The sequence below is a fragment of the Sapajus apella genome, unplaced genomic scaffold (assembly GCF_009761245.1).
Source record: "Sapajus apella isolate SASKATOON/1434 unplaced genomic scaffold, GSC_monkey_1.0 scaffold4, whole genome shotgun sequence".
NCBI classification, from domain to species: domain Eukaryota; kingdom Metazoa; phylum Chordata; class Mammalia; order Primates; family Cebidae; genus Sapajus; species Sapajus apella.
In genome coordinates, this window is record NW_022436944.1 from 2,002,847 (window position 1) to 2,027,067 (window position 24,221).

Genomic DNA, 24,221 nt, shown 5'->3' on the forward strand with positions numbered 1-24,221 from the left:
ATATATATATATATACATATACATATGTATATATATATACACATATATAGCCATAGATACATACATATACATACATTTATAAACACATACATGAAAGAAAACAAGAAGAAACACTTTAAGAACATTCTATTTGAGAAATCAAGACTCTATTACATAGGGAAAATACATCTATATTAAGCCAAATGTTGCAGAAATGTATTAACCAGTACAGAACATCAATGCGGAGCTGTCTAGTTATTTTTCTTTTTCTTTCTTTTTTCTTTCTTTTGAGACAGAGTTTCACTCTTGTTGCCCAGGCTAGAGGGCAATGGCATAATCTTGGCTCACTGCAACCTCTGCCTCCCAGGTACAAGGGAGTCTCCTGCCTCAGCCTCCAGAGTAGCTGGAATTACAGGTGCCCACCACCATGCCAGGCTAATTTTTGTAATTTTAGTAGAGACGGGTTTCACCATATTGGCTAGGCTGGTCTCAAACTCCTGACCTCAGGTGATCCACCCACCTCGGCCTCCAAAAGTGCTGAGATTACAGGCGTGAGCCACCATGTGTGGTCTGTCTAGTTATTTTTCTTAAATGCTATCGTAATAGATAACTTCACAGAGGGTTAGAGCTTATTCAAAACCTCACAATTTGCTTTTGCTTACCATGAGTGAGTTGGGGTGATCTGGTATATGAGGGGACCTCAGTATTGCCCCTCATAATCTGGAAAAGCAATTGGGTTTGATTGATTGTAAAACTGGCCCCAATTCTGTACCCATGTATCTTTTCTCTTTAGAATGCGACTTTCAACTCCTGCCTTGAAGTGGTGGAGTTTATTTCCTTACCTCTTGAATCTGGGTTAGGAATGTGACTTGCTTTAGCCAAAAGACTGAAGCAAGAAGTGATGATATGCCACTTCTGAAACTAGGCCTTAAGACAGGCCAGCCACATCTTGGACCAGCCAGACCCAGCCAACCTGCCAGCTGACCACAGACATATGAAAGTCCACAGTCTGGCCTAGGCCAGCATAGCTGCCCAGTTTATTCATGGATTCATGAAAAATAATAAATAATTTTCATTTTATGTCATTAAATTTGGGGACAATATGTGGCACAGCAATAGCTCCACAATTTGCTCAACATTATAGTGAATAAGTTACCTACCTAAGAAAAGGACATTTTTGGGTGTTAGATCATAGCTACGACTATCACTTTTGCTATCTCATATGAGGTACAATTCTTAGTACTCCGCACAATTACTATAACTAATGGCTTCAGGAATCCATATTTCTGGTATAGCACTTTACCTAAACAGGAAGTCTGGATGGAGACACTAGTTTCTCGCCATTGACCCTTTGCATTAAAAAAGGTAGCTCAAAGCAGCAGCAAGCAGCCATTACAGAAGGCAGTGGGAAGATTAAAAGTGATCCAGACATGGGATTTGGATGAAAACTGGGTTGCATCATGAATAGGCAAACTCTCTAGTAACCTGTTCATCCTCAATTGGCACTTTGAACTGAAATCAACCTCAAAAGCTCAAAATGAAACGCATTCAGAAAAATGACTAGGACCTTTAAATTCTGCAGATTTACTGCTTTGGCCGAGGGGTAGCTTCCACATGAAACCCTCTTCACCTTTCTATGAAGACAAAGGCAATAGAGGAGAAGCAGGGGAGGTGCAGTCACAGCTATTACTACTTATAACCACTGTCACATGTGTTTCTATAGCCCAGTCCCCAAATACCAGCATCACTAGTTGCAAAGAAACATAAAATTTAAATGAGAATAAATTTCACACTTGAGGCAACAGGCAGCTTTACATTTGGATATGACATTCACAGCTATGTAAAAATACTACTTTGCATACAGATTATTGAATGCTTTGCCTTGGAAACCAATTCATGTGCTGCATGCCAGGACCAAGGGAAAACAGGCAATGCTGACTGGCAGACTCTTTAATTCACGTTCCAGAATTCCAAGAAGAAATGATAATTTCCCCCCTAAAGCATGTATTACAAAAAAAGAAATCCAGTAAACCTTTGGGAACAGATTTTCAAGCAGGTACAACAAGAGAAATACCCTTTGAAAGACAGAGAAATTATCATTTCACCTAAAATTGGTAATAAAAATAACTAAAAGAATTTGCATAATCATGCTAAGTAATATAACATAGTTCACTGAATTAACTTTTTCTTAAAGTTTTTGGAAAATGATATCTGGATAATTTAAAAATTAATTGGCATAATAAAAGTTACTAGTTGTGGAAGATGTACCCAGAGAAGACTTTTTTATATTATAACCCTGGTCTGCACAACAATTTGTCAACATGGGCATTATTGTTCTTCTCATTAAAAAGATAAGGAAAATAATACATAATTCACCAGAGGTCACATTTGAAATATGTTAATGACTTAAATAGTTTTTATTTAAGCAGTTTTAATGCTTTTTAAGTCTCCTTTCACATTTATGATTATTATTAGTTTTTTTTGCTGGCTCTTTGAACACATCAATGTTAGAATTATCTAAGAATCAAAATAGATTCCTTTAGATCTTTCTTTTCATCCTCATCTCTCTTTTCTAATACTTCATAATTCTCCAAATTCCTCTATTGTTTATTTAGAAATCTATTTCTTATTTATCCTCATAGTCTCAAATTCTTGTTGTTCAATGAGAACAACATACAGATTTTAGATGGTGAAGACTTCATAACTGACAGGGCTTCTGCTTGGTCCTACAGTCATCAAACTACATAAGGTTAAAGAGTTACATATGGTTAAGAAGTTAACCTTACATAAGGTTAAGGAGTTAGCTAGTCTTTCCTTAAGGACATTCATCTGTAACAAATCTCTTTCTCTGCATGCATTTTGTCATCACTGTCTCGTTTAATTGTTAAATACTCTCAAGTTAACGTTTATGTGTATGTCTTTTCATAAAAGAGAATTCAGTGTTTTTAGGAAGGGCAGAGTCTTGCACTATGCATTCTTTTACAGAGTAGATGCATGTTAATTCAGGTAACTGAATAGCACTCAAACTCTTTGACCTCAATATAATTAATCTTTAATGAGTTATTAATACTCTTTACAAAGTTTTAAAAGGCCTTGCCAGGGACTAATAAAATTATAAAAATTTGAAAAATTAGCCCTGAACAAATTAGCAGGATATTTTACTATCTTGCCAGGTGGATAATGTACTTGCATCCTATGCTGTGGGACTGTGCTATTTTGCAAAGCATGCATTTGCAAACATTTGCATGAAACTCTTAAAACCATTTATCATCTAATGTATAATTTTTTTATGTTTTCAACCAGATTTGTTTTTCTTTTAATTTTCAAAAATCTACAATAGAGGAGAAAAAATATATAAAATTCAAAATAGTTTGACAATACAACTGCACATTACTCTTTACAGGGAATATATAGTTCAAGTTCGATGGCAATAATAATTTAAGAGACTATAACTGGAGTTGGCATCTTTACTATTCCAACAATACTGTAATATTTAAGTGGACACCCTTGATTTCTGCATAATTTTCCAAGTTTGAACAAGATAATAAGTGTAAAAATATTTTGTAAAGCATAAAGTATTAAATAATTTTTAAATAATATGATTATTAAAGATGTAAATCAAACTACTGATCACATAGCTTAAATTATAGACATTGTCTTTGAAATGCAAACTTCTATATACACATATATATATGAACATTCTAGCAACATCATTTTTCATTCTGTTAAATTAAAATTTAGTAACACATACTTGAAATATACAGTGGATATTTTCAGATTCTAGTGTGTAATAAAACATATTTTCCTGGTAATAGCTAACATACATGATCATTGTGGGAATATATAGGGAATTTCAATGATTTTTCAAGATTTGAAAAGTTTCAGGTTGAGCTTCCAAGACGCATTAATTATGTGGGTGCTCTCATAAAAGTAGACATACAGGAAGTCTGAATTCTTTGCTGTTGTGCTGAGGTAAAGTACATTAAGTGGTCTACAGGCTTTCTTTCCTTTCTTCTTCATATTCAGACAGTTGATTAATCATTGCACAAAAACAGTAAGAGCAACAGTATCTTAAAATAGCAGAAGATTTTTTCCCCTCAGTTTCTCTGGCCCGTCATTTTTATAATAGAAAAAAAGCAAATACAGTATCTCAGACTGAGCATCACTATTGTCTCTGAAGCCAACAGGCAGTTATTTATTCCAACTTGGAAATAACTACTATTATCAATCAGGCATTTAAAATTGAGCCACTTCAAACTGTTTGAAAATTGATTAACTAAACATATTTTATCTGATTTTCCCTTCATATACTATCTCCCTCTGGGCCCAGGAGATGGAAATTATTCATAATATGTCACAGACACTTTCCTTCAATATATTTCTAGAAAATGAACTACATAAGAAAGCTATAAATATAGTTATGTAATTCTGTGTCACCACTTGTAAGACACTCCCTAATTTTAGAGATGTTAAAATGTCAAAAAATTATGACAAAGAATACATAATATAAATATAATATACGTATGTAAGTAAGAGTGTGTGAGAAAGAGGGAGGGAGAGAGAGAGGGAAAGAGGGAGAGAGATAAATTAAGGCTTGACAATAGAAAAAATTCAGTGAGTTATAAAAGTTACTTTCAGAAGTATCTATCAGCACAATTATTTAAATATTCTTTGTAAGTTTTATGTGAAAACAAATTTCCAGATATTTGATTTCATTTCAATATTAATAACTCTCATGGATTAGAATCCTTCTAGCCATGATTATATTGGACCTGATCTTCTAAAATGAGAGAGATTGAGATTGAATAAGATTCATTAATAGATAAATGACACAGGTTGATGCCCAGGAAAGATAATGTATTTGGCAGAGTTAAAGACTTTATAAACATTCCATTGATAGACAAAAAAAATTGATTAACCATTTTGTTTGCTTCAATATCCAACTTAAAAAAAAATGTCCTTACTTTCCATTTGTTTCTTACCTCTAACATACATTCCATTCTCTTTCCACTGATGTGTTTTCTACTTTTTCCCAAAACTATGAAGTTCTAAATCTTAATGCCTTCATACATCCTCCATTTTTTTTCTTTGTTTAAGCAGCAGGTGAAACAGTGATTATCTTTTCTTCTTGGAATTTTATATCTGAGTTCTCTTTTCTTTTTCACCTTTCTAAAGCAGGAGTCACAAATACATGTCCCTAAGGACCAAGCAGGCAACACATAGGAGTAAGTAGGGGAAGTCTCTGCAGGTGAAATATGAGGGAGTGGTAGGGACCATGACCAACCAGAAAGCACCTGCCCCACCTAAAGAAGTAAGAGCTCATTCAGTGTGGCCATTTGTTCCCACACAGGAGCGCGGGTGCCTGAGTCCAGTGTTCCTACGTTTTCTGTTTTTTTTAAATATTGAATCACCTATTTTAAAATGAATTTGCCTGCCATTCAAAACACATCTGCAAGTCAAATTTAGCTTTAAGGCTGCGAGTTTGTAAGTAAATCTTGGTTTCATTCACTGGTTTCTCTTCCTATATATCCCCTAAATGTAGGGATTTTATTGAGTTCCTACTTACTCACTCTTGGCTTTCCTTTTTGGAGTTTTCTACTTAGTCATCTCACAAACCCAGATACATTACATAGCTTCCATGTCTACAACCCTAGTTTTAATCTCCGTTTTGGAGTTCACGGGAACTGATTTTCTAATATATTATTGTTCATGCATGTTCTGCTCAGCATAACACAAACTACACTACCACGTAACTTTTATTTTTCGTTTATAGCATCACGCTGTTTCTTGTACAGCTTAAAATGCCAGTCATCTTTCACCTTCCATCTATTCACTAAAACCTGTTCAAAGTGTGCGTGTATATGTATACACTGTTTTGAGAGTATACAAGGGCACTGCACAGTGTTTAAGATCAGTTATGGGAACCAAACCACTTGTGTTCCAATTCCAATTTCCTCACTCACCATGTGACCTTGAGCAAGTTACTTTATCTCTCTGTGCTTCACTTACCTTACCTGGAAATTAGGATATTGGCACTATATACCTCATAAGATTATGAGGATTAAAAAAGTACTGACTAGATAGGATACAAAATGGATGTTTTCTGTTGCCTCAGATTTGCAAAACAAACCTAAAATCAATGTGTGCCAGATCATTTATTCAGGTCTCGTTAAGGACTGTTAGTCTAGTTTTGTGATTCTTAACTTTTCAGCCACTTTGAGGGTATATAAAAATTCTATGGATTAATTTTTAAAGATTGGTGGAGATTTCATTAAGGAGAGAGTTTCTTATTAGCCTATAACTCAGTGTGTAATACTATGTGCTGAATGCCCTTCAAAGATTACAACATATATGAACCTATTTAATCCTCATAAAAATCTCATGAGAAGTCCTTTATTAGTCCCATTTTACAGAGGAGGAAACTAAGGCAAGTTAAGTAGCTATCTAATTTAACAGAGAGACTATGTGAAGAAGCCAGGATAAGAGGGCAAGTGATCGGACCCCCCGTTGCAGGTTTTCATTACCATGCTGGGCAGCATCTTTGGAGTTGTCGGAGGACTGCTGCTTTCCTCCTCCCCTCTCCACACAGTACTTTCCTCTTGCCTTAAACCAAGGTAGAGGGCTTTCAGAGCTTAAAATGAGCGTCCTGGAAACTGGAAGTTTCATGAGCTGGTATCTGACCTGCGAGAGACTGCAGAATGACACTTCAACAACCTGAAAAGTAAAAGAGCACATTTCCTACAAGTTGGATGCCAGCCAGCCCCACAGAAGTTATCCTTGAAGAGGATGCCCCAGGAAGGGGGTGGAAGACAAGAGCAGGGTGAGGCTAGAGTGAAGAAGTCTGCCATTTCTTTCTTCCCCAGTTTTGAGCTTGTGCTAGGCCTGGGATAGCCAAGGGAACAAGCTTTACATTTGATTAGAAATTGAAGTTTTGATAGTTTTTAATTGAATTACACAACAAAAAGTAAGAGTGACTAGAAAAGTTTTGTGAGTTTTCTGGGACTTTATCCAGAACCAGAGAAGCATGCATTGACAGAGATGCTGAACAGAGCAGAGATACAATGACGTGCTGTACAATATGACTGAGTTCATTCATCTCTCAAACATACTTAGATCCTTCCTATTACTTCCAAATCAAAAACAAAGCCTAAATCTGTTAATGTGTTTTTCATCAAGTGACCATTATTCTATGCCTTTCATCTTCATTTCCCATCACATACAAACCACTCCATTTATATCTTATATATGTATTTTTTTTTCATACCATCAGACCTTTCTTCATGCTAGCACCTCTACCTGGGATGAACTCTATACCAGCCCACTCTTCCTTTAGGGTTTGGTTAATATCCCACCTTTTGAAGAAAGCCATTAGGAAATTCTCTCTAGTAGGGTTATCTAGTAGTCTGCTATCAAACATCTATTATCTCAATATCTTTTAAAATATAATTAAAATAAGTGATTTATATACTTTCGCATTCATTAAATTGGGCTTGAATTCCTTGAGGGCAAGATATTGTCTTACCTTTTTTAGTATTTCACATAGCAGTGGTTTCCAACCTTTTTGGCACCAGGGACCAGTTTTGTGGAAGATAGTTCTTCCATGGTTTGGGTTGGGGTGGGGAAGATGGTTTTGGGATGATCCATGCACATTACATTTATTGTGCACTTTATTTCTATTGTTATTGCATTGTAATATATAACAAAAATAATTACACAAGTCACCATAATGTAGAATTAGTGGGAGCCCTGAGCTTGTTTCCTACAACTAGATGGTCCCATCTGGGAGTGATGGGAGACAGTGATAGATCATCGGGCATTAGATTCTCATAAAGAGCATGCAACCTGGATCCCTCACATGCACAGTTTTGCAATAGGATTCACATTCCTACGAGAATCTATTGATCTGCCAGGAGGCGGCACTCAGGCAGTAATGTGAGCAACAGGGAGTAACTGTAAATAAAGATGAAGCTCCACTCCCTTGCCACCACTCACCTCCTGCTGTGTAGGCCTGTTTCTCACAGGCCACAGACCAGTACCAGTCTGTGGCCCAGGGGTTGAGGACCCCCCATATACCACTTAACAGATAATAGGTATACAAAAATCTCAAAAGATAGTAACAAAATTAAAACTTAATGGGTACTATGACCTGAGACCTTTCTTACCTTCAATGTACTCTGAAAATTTCTCAGGAATACTGACACCATATGGACCTTTTTAGGATGTTTGCTTGCAAAAGACACAATGATATTTATACACAGTGTCATTAAAAAAAAATTAGAGAATAAAGAGTTCGACATGTCAGACTGGTCCTTACATTTGAATATTAAGAAATTATGGTACTAGAATGAATAGATACCAAACAAGTAAATATAAATCATAAGTAGATAAAATTTAGTCATAAGTAGATAAAAAATTGCAGAACACAGTTGACTAATAGTCCAACTAATAACACAGAAAAAGTCTGTGTCTATAACCATATGAAAGATATATATCTTGGAGGGTAATTTCTGGATGACTCACTTCGTAGAAATAAGAATTTATTTTGCGCTTTGCCAGATACTCAGTTGAGGACTCTGGAAGCAAGCAGGAAGAGTAACCACAGATTACTGTAGGCAGCTAGCCCGCGATATTTACCCCAACACACAAAGAGACTTTTAAACACAGTCAAGATTAAGTAGCCCTCTAAAAATGAAAAAAGACTGAGACAATTCTGCATCTGCAGAATGTAGAGAAAATTGGTTAGGTCATTATGTTAGACTAAGAACTAGATAAATAATCAACTTCTGTTTCTTTTTTCTTGAGACAGAGTCTCACTTTGTCATCCAGGCTGGAGTGCAGTGGCATGATCTCAGCTCACTGCAACCTCTGCCTTCTGGGTTCAAGCAATTCTCATCCCTTAACCTCCAGAGTAGCTGGGATTACAGGTGCCTGCCACCATGCTCACCTAATTTTTGATATTTTTAGTAGAAACAGAGTTTTACCATGTTGGCTAGGCTAGTCTCAAATTCCTGACCTCAGGTAATTCACCCCGTCAGTCCCCAAAGAATTGGAATTACAGGCATGAGCCACCATGCCAGGTCCTATAATCAACTCCTGATGTACAACATCTTTCATTAGGCTTGGTCCGGTTGGACAAGTAGGGATGCTGACTGATATAAAGCTTCCACTGGGAAATGCCATTACTGCTGTGGTGTACCAGGCTACTTAGGCTGTAGAAATAGGTTGAATGTGCTATACTGCTATATAAGGACCAAAAAAACCCCAGAAAAACACCATCCCTCCGCCATTAAATTGAGTGTAGACTATTACGGCATGTGACATTTCAACAGTGTTTTTGGCTATGTCACCAACGATTTTGGCAATCTGCAAAAATGAGGCCAAAAATAAAACAACGTTAATTAAATTTCTTGACTATTTAGGTTTCTCCATGGAATCTTAAATTCCTTTATTGTCTCTCAATTTTATAAGCAGGCAGCTACAAACTTAATATTAGCAAGTACTGTCTCATCTGATAGATATGTAATATTGGTATGTACTTTACTGATTATCTAGTCCTCAATTACTAATTACATTACTTCAGACAAATAACTTAATTCTTCCTAGATACGGAAAATGGGGGTGATAATAGTACCAATTTCAGATGGTTGTTCTGAGGTTTAAGTGAGCGTACAGGTGGGAAAGACAAAGCACTGTGTAATACAGAGCAGGGACTCAATTAATATGAGCTTTGAGTAATAGGTCAGTATATAGCACATATATATTTACTATATAATGTTATTCTCTATATGTTGAATTATATATTATATACATTATTATTATATAGTTGAACTCTTTCCTTTTATATACAGACACTAAAAGCCAGAAACAATTTGCTTTACTTTTTCTTTCTTTCTTTTTTTTTTTTTGAGATGGAGTCTCACTCTGCCACCCAGGCTGGAGTGCAATGGTGCAATCTCAGCTCACTGCAATCTCCACCTCCTGGGTTCAAGTGATTCTCCTGCCTCAGCCTTCCAAGTAGCTAGGATTATAGGCATGTGCCACTACACCTGGCTAATTTTTGTATTTGTAGTAGAGATGGGGATTCACCATGTTGGCCAGGCTGGTTTTGAACTCCTGACCTCAAGTAATCTAAACACCTCAACCTCCCAAAAGGCTGGGATTACAGGTATGAGCCACTGTGCCCAGACGACATTTATTCACTTTTCTAAGGTAACTCTGTTGCATTTAAAAGAAATGATTGCATACATTGAACATGAGTATAGAAGGAAATAAATCTGGACTCTTGCGATGAAGCTAAGGAATCATCATTGTCTGATGTTAGTCTTCTAACCCATTGAAAAAGCTTCTTATGAAAAGTGTTTTCAGAAATGGAGTAGAGACCAGTGAAGCTGTGGTGCTGCAGCTTTCTTGATTTCCTCTTGCTATCTTTCAAGACTGAGTAATTCAATCCAGTTTAACAAATATTGGCCACTGGGTATTTTTTAGTATCATGAACACTGTGTTTTACAAGTCTTTTTTTTTTTAACTCTGTGAATTATTTCAATGGAATTTTAAGTTGTCAAGAATGTTCTTTAATCTAGCAAATCTTTGTTGCGTACCCTTTCTATACTGAAAAGTGTGGGGGGTGGTACAAAAATTAATGATAAATGTCTTAACAGCAGGCAACTAATTATAATACAATATGTTTGATTCTGCTATGGAAGGAAAGGCTCTAGTATTTTGTTTGTTTACATATACTGGAAAATAAAAATGCTTGAGGAATTTTAAGAGGTAATAAAAATAGAGGAAGAAAACATGTATTACAGGAAAGAGTAATGAACAATGACACCATGTTTTCAATGTACATGATGCTTGAATGAATGACTAAAGTATGTGAGGTGTATGTGAGCACGGTCAAAAGCCAACTAGAGACAGGTGTTTAGTGCTATAGACTTCATTATAAACAGTATCCATAGCTCAATGAAGTTTATAAAGTAATGACAAGATTAACTTTGTTTTTAATGATCTACTTGAGACACTGGAAAGTGATCAAGTAGAAAAAAAGAACAACTCTTGCCCCCCACCACCATCACCTTTAGCAGATATGTGCTAAAAATGACAGCTAATTTGAATACTAATTTTTGAAAATACAGATAGGTTCTAAAGACCAAATCCACCACTGCTCAACTTAATGGCTTTATATCAGCTGTGCCATGACTCCCTTCCATTCTCTTGGATGATGGGGAGATGAACGCATTGATAATGAAATACCCATCAGTCCTCAACCACATCCCTATTTTAAAACTGAATTTGCACAATAGCTTTTTGAAAGGCCTGTCACTGCTGCACTGTCGCCTCTGTCGCATTTCTCTGTGGGAGCTGACATTTTGCTCGTACTTCATCAGGCTGGACCGCCTGCTGAGAGCCAGATTGGTAAGGGAAATGCATCTCTCTGTGGGAAAGGATAGGAGATGTATTATTTAAATACAATTTATTTTACAGCAACTTTAAAAATCAGATTTAGATTTACAATTGTTTCAGAGAATAAGTGCCTTGTTGTACCTTAGCAATTTGTGACTGGTAATATTTAAGACTTTAATTACTTTTCTAATTTTTAAAATTTGCTTGCTGTTTTACCTTGCTTTACTTCTACCTTAGATAACTGATAACTATCTTTTCTTCTTCCTCCCCCTCCTCCTCTTCCCCTCCTCCTCCTCTTCCCCTTCTTCTTCTCCTTCTCCTTCTTCTCCTTCTTCCTCTTCTTCCTCTTCCTCTTCCTCTTCCTATTCCTCCTCTTCTCTCTGTCTCTCTCTCTCTCTTTCTAACAAAAGTGTGTCATTAAAGACACCTCATTCGTGCTAGGTGTGAGGTAGAGGAAGTTTGAAAACCAGCTTAGAGGTTGTTAAACGGTTCCCTACATTGAGTCAATATCCCAGCTATATGAATTCTAGAGTAGAAGACTAAGGAGACTGTGTTTACACGTAAAGAAACTCGTACCTTCTTTTGTCTGTTTTTTGAATCATGAATCCATTTAGCCAAATAATTGATTTTTGTCTTAAAAATAAAAGACTATCTAAATACCAAATTTTTGTTGGTTGGAACTATTTGTTGGTTAGTTCAACCAAAAACGTCAAACAGGTTATCCATTTAGAAACAGCAAAATAAAACTGCTACCAGAAAAGTAATAATTTCTTAATATAAGAGAAACTAAAAGTTAAGAAATTGTTTGGCATGTTCAGAATACAATAATATTTGCCAGCCCATGGTATGCTGGAGCCATAACTACCTGCTTGGGAAAGCCAACTGTTACATTTTCAGGAATTTTGTGAGCCATTTGAAATCACATTCATTGCTTGAAATCACCATGGTAGGAGTATTATACCCTGGCAATCAGCAAACACTAAAACTCAGTGCATTTATCTTTCATAGATCCTGATAAACATTTGTCAGCTTAGCACTGCAGAAGGCTTACACCTGTTTTCATTATGGTTTTTATGAAGTTTGATCAAATGATATTTGACACATGGATGTATTTGGAATTAGTACCTCTCTTCCCCTGTCTTTTCTTTATTCCTTCTAATTTTTTTCTCCTTTAGTAATGAAGGGGCCTGTTTTGTAAGTGCTTCTGAAAAATAGGGCAAGATTCAGAGAAGTAATAACTAAATGACTAAGGAATAGAAAATGAGGTTTCTGAAGAAAGGGAAATAAATGTTCAGAGGAAATGTTACTATGCTCTTTTAGGTGTTCTTTTTTTAAGAGTTTTGGTAGTGCTGATGAGCTATGGTTAATATCCACAATAGAAGAAAAAGGAGAAAGCTGTCAAGTTAAAATAGCAATAAGTTCAATAAGACTGAAGGAAAAAATAGCTTCATTATTATGGGAACAGCTTAGGCCAGCAGAGAGTACTTTAAGAATAGGTAACTATTTTTCTTGGATATTTGGTCAACAATTGGTCTAAAGATGATGCCATTTCCTTCTCTAATTGCTAAGGAAAAAGTGGTAAACTAGTAAATATGAAAAAGACAACAATGTATAAAGGAGAAAAATATTCAACCATAGTCCCACCATCTAGAGATGGCCACTGTTTAAAAACTGCGGTCCTTTCTTCTGCAATTTCCTATATACATACATAGGTACATGTTCTTACAAATTTGAATCATTTTCTATACACAGTTTTTAATGTCAATTCAATGTCAATTTTTCTGACACACATATTCTTCTAAAACATGAACCTTAAAGGCCTCAGAAGAGTCCAGTGATATTATATAATTTGCTCAATCATTCTCCTTCTAGTGGGTGTTTAGGTTGTTTCTACTTTATGCTTCTGTTGTTATAAATAATGCTGGGATAAAGAAAAGGCTGGGAGCCCTTTTCTGATTATTTGCTAAAAGGTCTGACGTATAAGACTTAACCGCAAAAAAAAAAAAAAAAAAAAGACTTAACCGCCATTCCCAAAATGAAAACATTTTATGAAGGGAGTAAGGGACGGGGGATCCGCCCCCACCGCCATGCCACACTATACATAATGTTGTTTAGGAAGCAAAAAAAAAAACAGAAAAAACAGCAACAAAAAACCAATCTACCACAATCCAGAGGATTTTTTAATACAGTAAAATAAAATATTTAAAAATATTTTCCCCAAGTATTTGTATTTATAACTTCCAAACAACAGGATTTATAAAAAAGCCGGTATATTTAACAACAGCTTTTTGGTGTCTCCTGCCTCTAAAATGTATTACTTACATACCCTATAAGTACTTTTACAGTTCATTATGCAGAGTAACTAGGTTTTAAAATTCTGCGAGCACCATAACAGGCTATTTAGAGAAATGTTGTATGCTTTCCTTCAAATACAAGCCACTTTTAAAATGCCACACACATTCTTTGTGAAGTATGCATGAAGCATTTTTAATGAATTCTATCATTTGGTTTCATTCATTTTCCTAAATATCTTATTATGGTGATTATATAATTTGTGTTTGTGTCTCTGTGTGTAAAATCAGATAATAGCATGTAATACTAAAATTGGACTGGACTAGAAGCCAGGGAATATTTTTGTGTATTGAATTCAATACATGTATCATTATCAAGTTGCTAATAAAATGCAAATAGTATTACTCATCACTAAAAAATCTCTCAGGGCTATCATAAAATGTTCTTCTGGGATTCGAAATCATAGAAGGAAAGAAGTGTAACATAACTATTAAAATTAATATTTTAAAGAATGAGGAGTTTGTCTTTTTCTTCACTTGTTTTTAAATGGTCTATTTACATCACTTGACAATTGGAACAGTATAAACTTCATCACTATCTGCTTAATAATTATTCCATTTAAATTGAGTTAGACAAGAGAAAATGTCACTTCACTGTGGAAATAGCAAGTAACTACCTTTTGAATATGTAAATTCTTACCTTTAAGCGGGGTTTTTTTTTTTTTTGAAGCAAACAAGTAGGTTAGGGACAGCCAACTGCTTCTCCAGTAAACTATTCTACTGTTTGAAATGCTTGTCAAAAGTGCCAGAATGACAGTTCTAAAATAAACTATCTTGCTATATACAGAAAGTCATCAAAGATCTAGTCCTATAACTTTAGCTTGTGGGTTCTCCTTAGGGGCAGCAGCATTCCCCAAAGTGATCATAGGATTAGCTCACTGCTAATTACTATCTGTTTACATTTTATATATGATACTTCTGGTTTTATATATGTGTTGGTTAATGGAAAGACCTAAGCACTGAAAGTTAATTCAAATCACTGTTTTCACTTCATCAAACGATAGATAATCACAAAGGTTTGCTAATCTCTATTAGACAAATTTGAAATAGTAATGTAAAAACACAGCATCATTACTATCCAGCCCATAGCTTTCCTCACATTCTCAAATCACTGTGTTTCACTGTCAATGGAGTAGAGAATGTGAAAAGGCAGGGTTACCACAGCTTATAAAGGGTCACAACCAGAAAAGGGTACCGCAGGATAGCTGTTCTACCAGCTCCTTGAAACTAGTTCCATGTATCAGTCCCTAATCTGCTCCCATCTGACAAGAATGATAATTCTAGTCTAGTGGGTTCTTTTTTTAAAAATTTATTTATTTTACTTTAGGTGCATACTATATCTGGCATTTCTCCCCATGTTCTCCTTCCCCACCCCCGCTGTCTTTCCCCCACCCCCACAACTGTCCCCAGTGTGTGATGCTCTTCTCCCTGAGTCCACGTGTTCTCATTGTTCAGTATGTACCTCAGCCCAAAATCTTCTCAAACTGATAAGCAAATTCAGCAAAGTCTTAGGATACAAAATCAATGTGCACAAAATCACAAGCATTCCTATACACCAATAACAGACTTAAAGACAGGGAAATCAAAAATGAACTGCCATTCACAATTGCTACAAAGATAATAAAATAAATACCTAGGAATACAGCTAACAAAGGATGTAAAGGACCTCTTCAAGGAGAACTACAAACCACTGCTCAACGAAATAAGAGAGGACACAAACAGATGGAAAAACAGTCAATGCTCATGGTTAGGAAGAACCAATATCATGAAAATGGCCATACTGCCCAAAGTCATCTATAGATTCAATGCTATTCCCATCAAGCTACCAATGACCTTCTTCGCAGAACTGGAAAAAATCACTTTAAACTTCATATGGAATCACAAAAGACCCCGCATAGCCAAGACAATCCTAAGCAAAAAGAGCAAAGCTGGAGGCATCACACTGCCAGACTTCAAACTATACTACAAGGCTACAGTAATCTACTTGGTTCTTAAAGTGCCTTTCAGAATAAATCTGAATAGCATACTACGGTTGAGTGCTTCCCAAAACGGCTGCAGCCGTATCTCCCAACTTGCAGGTGTTTTGCAATAAGCTTCTGTTACTTTTCTCTTCAGCAGGTAGAATCTATTTCTCCTTCCCCTGAACTTGGCTTGCCTCATGATTTGCTTTAACCAACAGAATGTGGTGAAAGTGACAGTGTGTGGCTTCTGAGGCAAGGCTTTTCCACCTCACAAAGCTTTTGCTCACGTACATTCGGAATGCTCCTTCTTTATTGTCTTAAAACTGTCATACTGTTGGGAAGTCCAAGCTAGCCTTGTGGAAATGTTTTATAGAGGAACGGCCAAGTTTCCCTGGTTGAGCAGCCCAGCCACACTCAGTCTGTTCCCAAATATCTACCAGCCGAAGCAGTCACATGAGGGAACCCAGGGTATACCAGCAGTATGTAGAATTAAGAGAAATGGTAAATCATTGTTTTAAGCCACAAAGTATTGGAGTAGTTTGTTACACAACACTAAATAGTGGGAACATGTATCCTAACATAGCAATGTCTTCTACAGCAGGAAAAAAAAAATATTTACAAAGCTAACATACTGTTACTTTTCTTATTTCTGTTACTAAATAACCAACTTTGTTGGTTATTTAGTCTAGGTTTATGACTTACATATGGTACCGGATTTTCTTGTGTAACCAGGAGTGCAGTCACAACTTCCAGTTTCTCTGTTGCGCTGACCTCCATTTTCACAGGGCACATAGGAGAACCAGTACTCTTGTCCCCAGAGGCCATCTGGGCAGACATAAAATAAAAAGAGAGAGAAAGAAAGAAACTTAGACTTGTAAGAAATCTCAAAATGGTCTGAGATTTCTATTGTTGCCTAACCAAGTTGGAAAAGTGTGTGTGTGTGTGTGTGTGTGTGTGTGTGTGTGTGTATGACTGAGCTGCAAAGAAGAAACATCCTAGTAGCCACCAAGGATTTATAACACTTCCAAAAATATTCCCCAAAGAAATCAACATGATGCTATATCTTGTCACTTTGAAAACACAGATACAGAAGTTGGCTTTTTGCTGAAAATGTGGTTTTCAGAGAGTAACAATGGAAGCAATTTTGATATAGATCTTTAGTGGCAGTTGCACAGAACAAAACCTGAAAATGAGATGTAATTTGTAAAGGAAGCTCAGGAGGCATGGCACTCAGGAAGTTGCCCCCAAATGGTTGCCTAAATCCTGTTCTCCCAGACTTTGCTTCTTTTGTGAGCTAAAATAATCACACCAGAGTGTTGTGAATTAGGGACTTTATGAAAGTATACAATGCATAAGGTGGGAGAAGAGAAATAGTGATCTGCTTTGTTGACTGTTCTTTGAACTAGCAAAGGACAAGTGATGGTACAGGGACCACTGAGGGCTCGGTGAGAGGTTTCAGCATGTGTTCTACCATAGAAACCACTGCAATTAGAAACTTGGTGGAAAGCATTTTTTAATCCAAGGAAAAGGATGGAACCTTCTTAAAAATATAACACTTATTGAAAGTTACATCAAAGCAAGTTGGGCTGTGAAGTATCTTCTTGTCCTGACAGTGTCTCTGAATAACAGAATTATAATATTTTCGATCTGTTGATTAATAATTCTGTTAAGCACTTTATGTAAATTAGCTTATATTTCCAAAAGAGAACCCTATGGCATAAGCAAATTTACTTCCATTTTATATGAGAAACAGAGGCTCCTAGAAGTTAAGAGACTTACTCTATATCACAAAACTTGAACCCAGATCTTCTGGCCTCTGAAACTGGTGCTCTCAGCCACTACATTCAAATTTACTCTACAATACTAGGTTCTCAGCACCTTTCTGGCCAATTAATCTGCCCTTAGAGATTCACCAGAGTTCAAAATTCAAAGTTCATCTGACGTGGAACTCTTCTAAAACCATCTGTCTTTCTTATCATGATCCAAGGCTTGTATAGTGTCAAAGGACCTGCTGGACCACAGAGTCCTCTGCATTCTGAGGTCTGCTTGCAAAATACTCCAGGCTACAAACTAATCAAAAGGCAAAGACACTGGCTGCTTTAATTTTGTTTTGTTTTTGTTGCTGTTTTGCTATTTCACAGGTTAGTTGTAGAAACCAGCTCTTCTGTTCTTAGAAGTCATTGCTGGTAAGCTAAATAAGGCCTGGTGCTGATTGCGGAGAATACTGTTCATTAGTGCCATTGAAATGATTTCTGGTCTTTAATTAACTATTCAATTGCAATCTAGACACAGGTTCGGTGTTAAGATTTTTAAAGATATGTCTGTCTCTAGGAGCACTTGGGCTACTTCACTCTTTTAAAAAGGAGAAAGAAAAACAACAGGCCTGATTTTCATTATGCACAACTCCTGGAGAGCTCTTTTTGCCTTGATTTCAACTGCCAATCACAGCAAGCCCATTCACCTGCTCCAGTCTGATTCATAATTTCATTTTGTGGCTAGACAAAAATATCAGAATTGGACAAAGTTATCTGATTGAAAAATAATATGTTTTCCAGAGATTTGGTGACCTCTTTATTTTGCTGATTTACATATACTTTCAACTCATTTTCCTTCACAGTGGGAACCTCAGAAGCATTTTCCAATAAAGTATATTCAGCAGCTGCTTTAAGAAAATGTTACCAGAATAAATTACGTTTACCCAGGTTTGTGTATATGGCATTGTCTCCTCCTACATTGACTTCCAGGACATGACTTTTCCAGGGGGAAAATGAATAAGGGGCTGGCTCTGGGCTTAAAAATCAGTTGAAGCAGGAAGATGTTTAGAAATTGGCATGAGACCCACTCCCATACCACAATAACTTGTTAGTGTAATGTTAGGCTTCTGTTTCCCCAGCTTCCTTTCCCCATTGCCTAGAAAGTCATAATCCAGCTACCTAAGTAGCCTCTGTCTGTGAAATCTAGATGGGCATCACTGCTCACCCTCTCCAGTACTAAACCACTAGACAGCCTGGATCAGAGACACTCCTCTTTCCATTCAGCTCCAGTCAAAGGCCATTTCCAATCCTGGTGCCTGCCTCTAAAAGTGGCCCCAATGAGATGATGGTTTCTTTTCAAACCTATGATTTCCTTCTGATTTTAAACAAGGTTGCCCTTTGGATCAATGTTAAGGCAAAAAGTATCACATCTTAATTAGTTGTGATAATATTACTTATTGTTTGCTCAGTATTCCTTTAAGAGAAAAAAATGCTGTGATATTTTCCTCTGAAATATAGTAGTAAGTGCTTAATGCAAAATACATGATAACACAAGAAAAATATATAAAGAATAAAAAATGCACATTTATCTGTTGATTTAAGAAAATATGTATTCAGCAACATCTGTATGTCATGCTGTTTTAGGAGTTTGGGGATACTTGGCTGAACAAAATTTTTAGATACCCTTCACTCATGGGGTTCTGATTATAACAGGAAAAGACAGGCAAGAAATACTTGACATAATCATAATTAGAGTATGTGCTATATTAGAAAATGATTAGCACTATAGGAAAAGAAAAAAGCTGGGAAACTCACAAATTACATGTTTGTTGTTGTTGTTTGTTTGTTTTTAAGACAGAGTCTTGCCCTTTCACCCAGGCTGGAGTGCAATGGCGTGATCTCGGTTCACTGCAACCTCTGCCTCCCAGGTTGAAGAGATTCCCCTGCCTCAGCCTCCCGAGTAGCTGGAATTACAGGCATCTGCCACCATGCCCAGCTAATTTTTTGTATCTTTAGTAGAAACGGGGTTTCACTATGTTGGCCAGGCTGGTCTCAAACTCCAGACCTTGTGATCCGCCCCCTTTGGTCTCCCAAAGCACTGGGATTACAGGTATGAGCCACCAAGACTAGCCAAAGTTACAGTTTTAAGTACGGTAATACTGAAAATATTCAGTAAAAAAGTAACATGAGACTTTTTGAAATATGAAAGAGTTATATAGGTACCTAGGAAAGAGCATTTCATGAGTGCACAAGTCAGAGACAATACTGGCATCTTGAGATACCTTTTTCCAAACTGTACATGGATTTACACACACACACACACACACACACACACACACACACACCCCTATATGTGTTACTTGTAATTATAATCACACTATACATAAACTTGTATGTTTAAGATTTATTTTAAAAAGTAATACCTACAAATCTGAAAAACAAAAACACATATAACCATATTTAAAATTTTCAAAGCTTTTCTATGGTTAAATATTAATATCTTTGAATTACATTTGTTTGAATGACCAATCCTTAAAGAAAATGATCTTTAATTCTGGAAGTTAGCAGTGCCTTGGGTTGATTAGTTCAGCTCAAAGAAGTAGTTGTCTAGCTTTAACATTTCTGGATATAATTCTCTGCAATGTGATCTTTCTTCCCTTGTTCAAGCTAACAAGGGGACAGGAAGCAGCAGAGGCTAAGAAGCCTGCATTAAATAACTTTATTGCCCTATGTCTCAGTTTCCTCACCTGCTAATAGAGGATTAATAGAGTTTACCCATTTTCTGAGGGCACTGGTGGATTAACTAATTAATAATCATATGATGCTGAACAAAGGCTGAAGATTATTATTAGAGAAGAAAGAAAATCTATCATCAGAGCTTACCTTTCTGGCATCTGTTGCCTTGGTAACCAGATTTGCAGGTGCAACTACCATTTTTGGCACTGCATTCCAGGATATTCTCCTCCACACACTGACATTCTGAAGAGCAGCCAGCTCCGTGGGCACCCTTGGGACAGTCTGCAAGCAAATTGAGACAAACTGGTCACCTGAAAACTACGCTTTGTTTATTTTAAATTGTTAGTGCACAGGCATGTAGTTCTGTGCGGCCTGATTATGGGGAAAACAAGAGGATCAGCCTGACTGCCAAAAAAATAAGGAAACAAATGTCTTTTAAATCAGGCAATTCATTTGTTTTTTGGCAAATGGATGTGAACAGTGAAGCCTGAACTACTTAAAAGGCTTTGGTGCTTCCGGGAGAGAAATTGCTTCTCAATGTGCTCCATTGGTGCTTAGAGTTAATATTCTCCAAAGAATGCTAAGGTCTGCCAGGCCCCATATTTGTTCTGCTGCAGCATAGAGATGACGGACAAGCATTTATGAGAAGGCTGGCCATGGTTGTCATTCCCTTCCATTATGTGGTAATCGGAAATAATTTCACATCGTGAAGGTAACACAAAGCTTTCATGGTGACAGCAGCGTTATCTTGGCCACATCTTTAGCAAATGGTGCTTGCCTTCCTTTCATTATTTTCTCTCTGGCATTGAGCGTTAGGGATGGAAGTCAGCACAGGAATTTTAATATGAAAAAGTTGCACTTTGCATTCAGGACAACATACCCATAGTCTTCTTTTTGATGAGTGTTAACAGTAATTCAGTTCCCTTTTCAAAATATCTCTCTGATTTTTTTTTCCCTCCCCCATTACAGATATCAAAGTGACATATCAAGTAAAAAATCCTTCAAGTGGCCTCCAGGCTTAAGGTGATAGTATTGTGTGCCCACATAGGCTTTGCTGTAGAAAGCTGCTTAGCGAGATCAATTGATTTTTCAGTGGATGGAAAGAGACATTAGTAGAGATCATTCAAAGTGGTGGTTATGATGTCATCACGTACAGTCATCCTAGTCCCAATTGCCAGGGATAGTCCAGAGTTACCTCTAAAGTTATCAGCATGCTTTTCAGGTTTCCCAATGTAGATATTAAATTATATGATCCTCTATTTCTTTTTCTATGGCTTTCAAGTTTTGAATCCTTTCCTAAACCCACCAGGTCCCACGGTATCTCAGGCTACTGCCTGCCTTAATGTAGGCAGTAGGCCTCTTTTTGCTCGTTCCTAAGTCCTCACTCTGAATTGACCTTCATGCCCTATTCTTTCTGGTTAAGCACATAGAATAATGGTTCAGAAGACAACACAGTCACAAATAAATGCTTAAATGTGACCGTCTGTATATAAAGAACAAATTACTATAGGAATATATCTGGAAATAAGGAAAAGTTAAAGAAGTGACCTCTGCAGGTTACACAGTGCCCATGCAGGATTTGTAATGAATTGAAATGTATCCACCAAAAATTTATATGTTGAAGTTCTAACCCTCTAGTACTTCAGAATGTAAATTTATTTGAAACTGAATCATTGCAGACATAAGTAGTTAAGATGAGGTCATACCGGAATAGGATGGCCTCTAATTCAATATGACTGCTGTCCTTATAAATAGGCGATATTTGTATGCAGAGACATGTACCACACGAAAATTAAAGTTATATTGCCACAAGTCAAGGAACTACCAGAAACTAGGAAACAGGCCTGCAAAAGATCTGTCCCTAGCACCTTCAGGGGGTTGTAGACACCTTGATCTTGGACTTCTAGCTTACAGAACCACAAGAGAAGACATTTGTATTGTTTAAGTCATTCAGTCTGTGGTACTTTGCTATGGCAGGTCTAAAAAATGAATATATAGAGTTGCAAATTCAAGTCCCTCAAGACCAAGAAAGTAATATAAATAAATAAATCTTCAAGTCCAGGCAACAAGGCAGTCACAGATAATGAGAATGTATCTGTTTTCCCTAAAGATAGTTATATTCAGAATGCTAACCACCACCACCACCACCACCACCAACAACAAAGCTATCTGCTGATATTTTTCCTGTGCCTCAACTCCTCACAGCATGCGAATGAATAAGCATCTGCTATGCCAATATTATTAAACCCTAAAAACTTCAGCTTGATATTTCTGAGAAGTTAGCCCTTTAAATTTTTGGCCAGATCAATAATGATACAATTTTTTTTTTTTTTTGCCATAACATCTGATACAACCTTTTAAGATATTCCAAGGTTAATACTAAAAGTGGGATGTGTCTTGTTATACTACAGCAACAATAATACAAATATTATCTTTGTTTCTCAGTCAGTCTTCTTCTCTTGGCATATCCTAGGAGGTATATAATATTCCAGAACATACCATCTGCACCTCTATGGCTCAGTTTCTCACACCTTTCCCCTTCTCTTCTATCTTGCTTGTCTAAGCCTAATGTTTCCTCATGTTCCAGGTTCAGTGTTCTATGCATTCACTGGCTGTCTTACTGGTATATTTATAATTTATCTTTTCTCTGGACATAACTTTTACAAAATAGACAAGAATCGTGGACATTCACTAAAAATAAAACATAAGACCCTAAGGTGTCTGTTATTAAGAGATGGTATAGTACAAAGCAGTCCTATGGTTAGAAAGTTTTTGTCCTCCCAAAATTTGTATATTAAAATCCTAACTCCTAGGGCTATGGTGTTAGCAGTGACTAAGTGATTAAATCGTAAGGGTGGGGCTTTCATGAATAAAATTAGTGCCCTTAAAAGAGACCCAGAGAACTGCCTTGCCCCTTCCACCTGCATGAGAACACAGTGAAAAGATGCCATCTAAGAACCAACAAGTAAGCCCTCCTTAGATACCAAATCTGGTGTCTTGACTTTAGGGTTCCCAGTCCTCAGAACTGTAAGAAACAAATATTTGTGAATTATGTACAACTTGGCTTATGGTATTCTGTTGTAACAGCCCAAATGACTAAAAAACTGATGTTCAATCAGGAAAGATTTTCAGAGGTGTTAGTCTGTCAATAAAAAGAGGAGAGGATGTGAAATAGGTAGAAGAGCAGGGTGAAGATTGTCGCGAGCTCACAGACATTCGTGCATAGCATCAAGGTGGGATGGAGAACATTCAGAGTTATTTCACTGGGAGAAATTCGAAAAGTTACTGGTGGGTTTGAGTATTTATTAGTGATTGTGTTTTCTTGCATCCTTTGAAAAATGTGATTAATAGTCAAACTGCATAATTAGAAATCTTAGAGAATGCTTCATCACAGAACAGAGAAATAAAAGAAACCTGTTCTGGCCTGAGGTATTCAACTTTGGTAAGTATCAAATGTCCATTTAAACAGACTATTAACAATCCACTCCAATTAATTAACGTAAACATTAACCAAATGTAAACAAAATTAGAAACATTTTTCTTTCATTCATCAAAATCTAGATTCTATAAAAAGGCTAAAGGCTAGAACATATTTGTCACATATATATATATATGTATAAAACTGTAACTAACATTTTTTACTTTCGTTTTTGTCTGATAGTAGCCTCTGTACTTTTCTGTGCTTTTGTGCTTTACACACAGAGCAAATTAAGTGCCTGCAAGTTACTCAGATGACAAAACCTCCCATAGCGCCCTGGCTCACACATGTGGGAGCCATACATCCTGTGGCAATGGCCATTGTTGGCACAGTTACATTTCCTTTTGCAGTTCTTCCCAAAGAACCCTTTTGGGCATGCTGAAGGGTGAGAGGACAAACGAAGAAAATATTAACTCACATGTCAACTTGCTAGAGTTATTGTTATATGAAGTCAGGAGATTGAGAAAGGTGAAATGTTTGCAATCTGGTTAAACTGAGACTAGAGAGATCTTTTTAAAACCACAAAGATGATTCTGTATCTTCTGCTTAAAATCCTACAATG

The 24,221-nt window shown here is 36.6% G+C and overlaps 1 protein-coding gene across 5 annotated transcripts in view; it reads right to left on the bottom strand.

Annotated features, from left to right (window-relative positions):
* The window catches only part of LOC116538657 (EGF-like and EMI domain-containing protein 1), a 624,824-nt gene that overhangs the window by 55,362 nt on the left and 545,241 nt on the right, over positions 1–24,221 (bottom strand). For all 5 annotated transcript variants that reach the window (XR_004263737.1, XR_004263733.1, XR_004263732.1 and 2 more), the window contains 2 exons: positions 20,329–20,463; positions 16,403–16,516 (listed from right to left, as the gene is read on the bottom strand). The gene's annotated coding sequence lies outside the window, so the exon portion shown is untranslated. The remainder of the gene's footprint in view (positions 1–16,402; positions 16,517–20,328; positions 20,464–24,221) is intronic.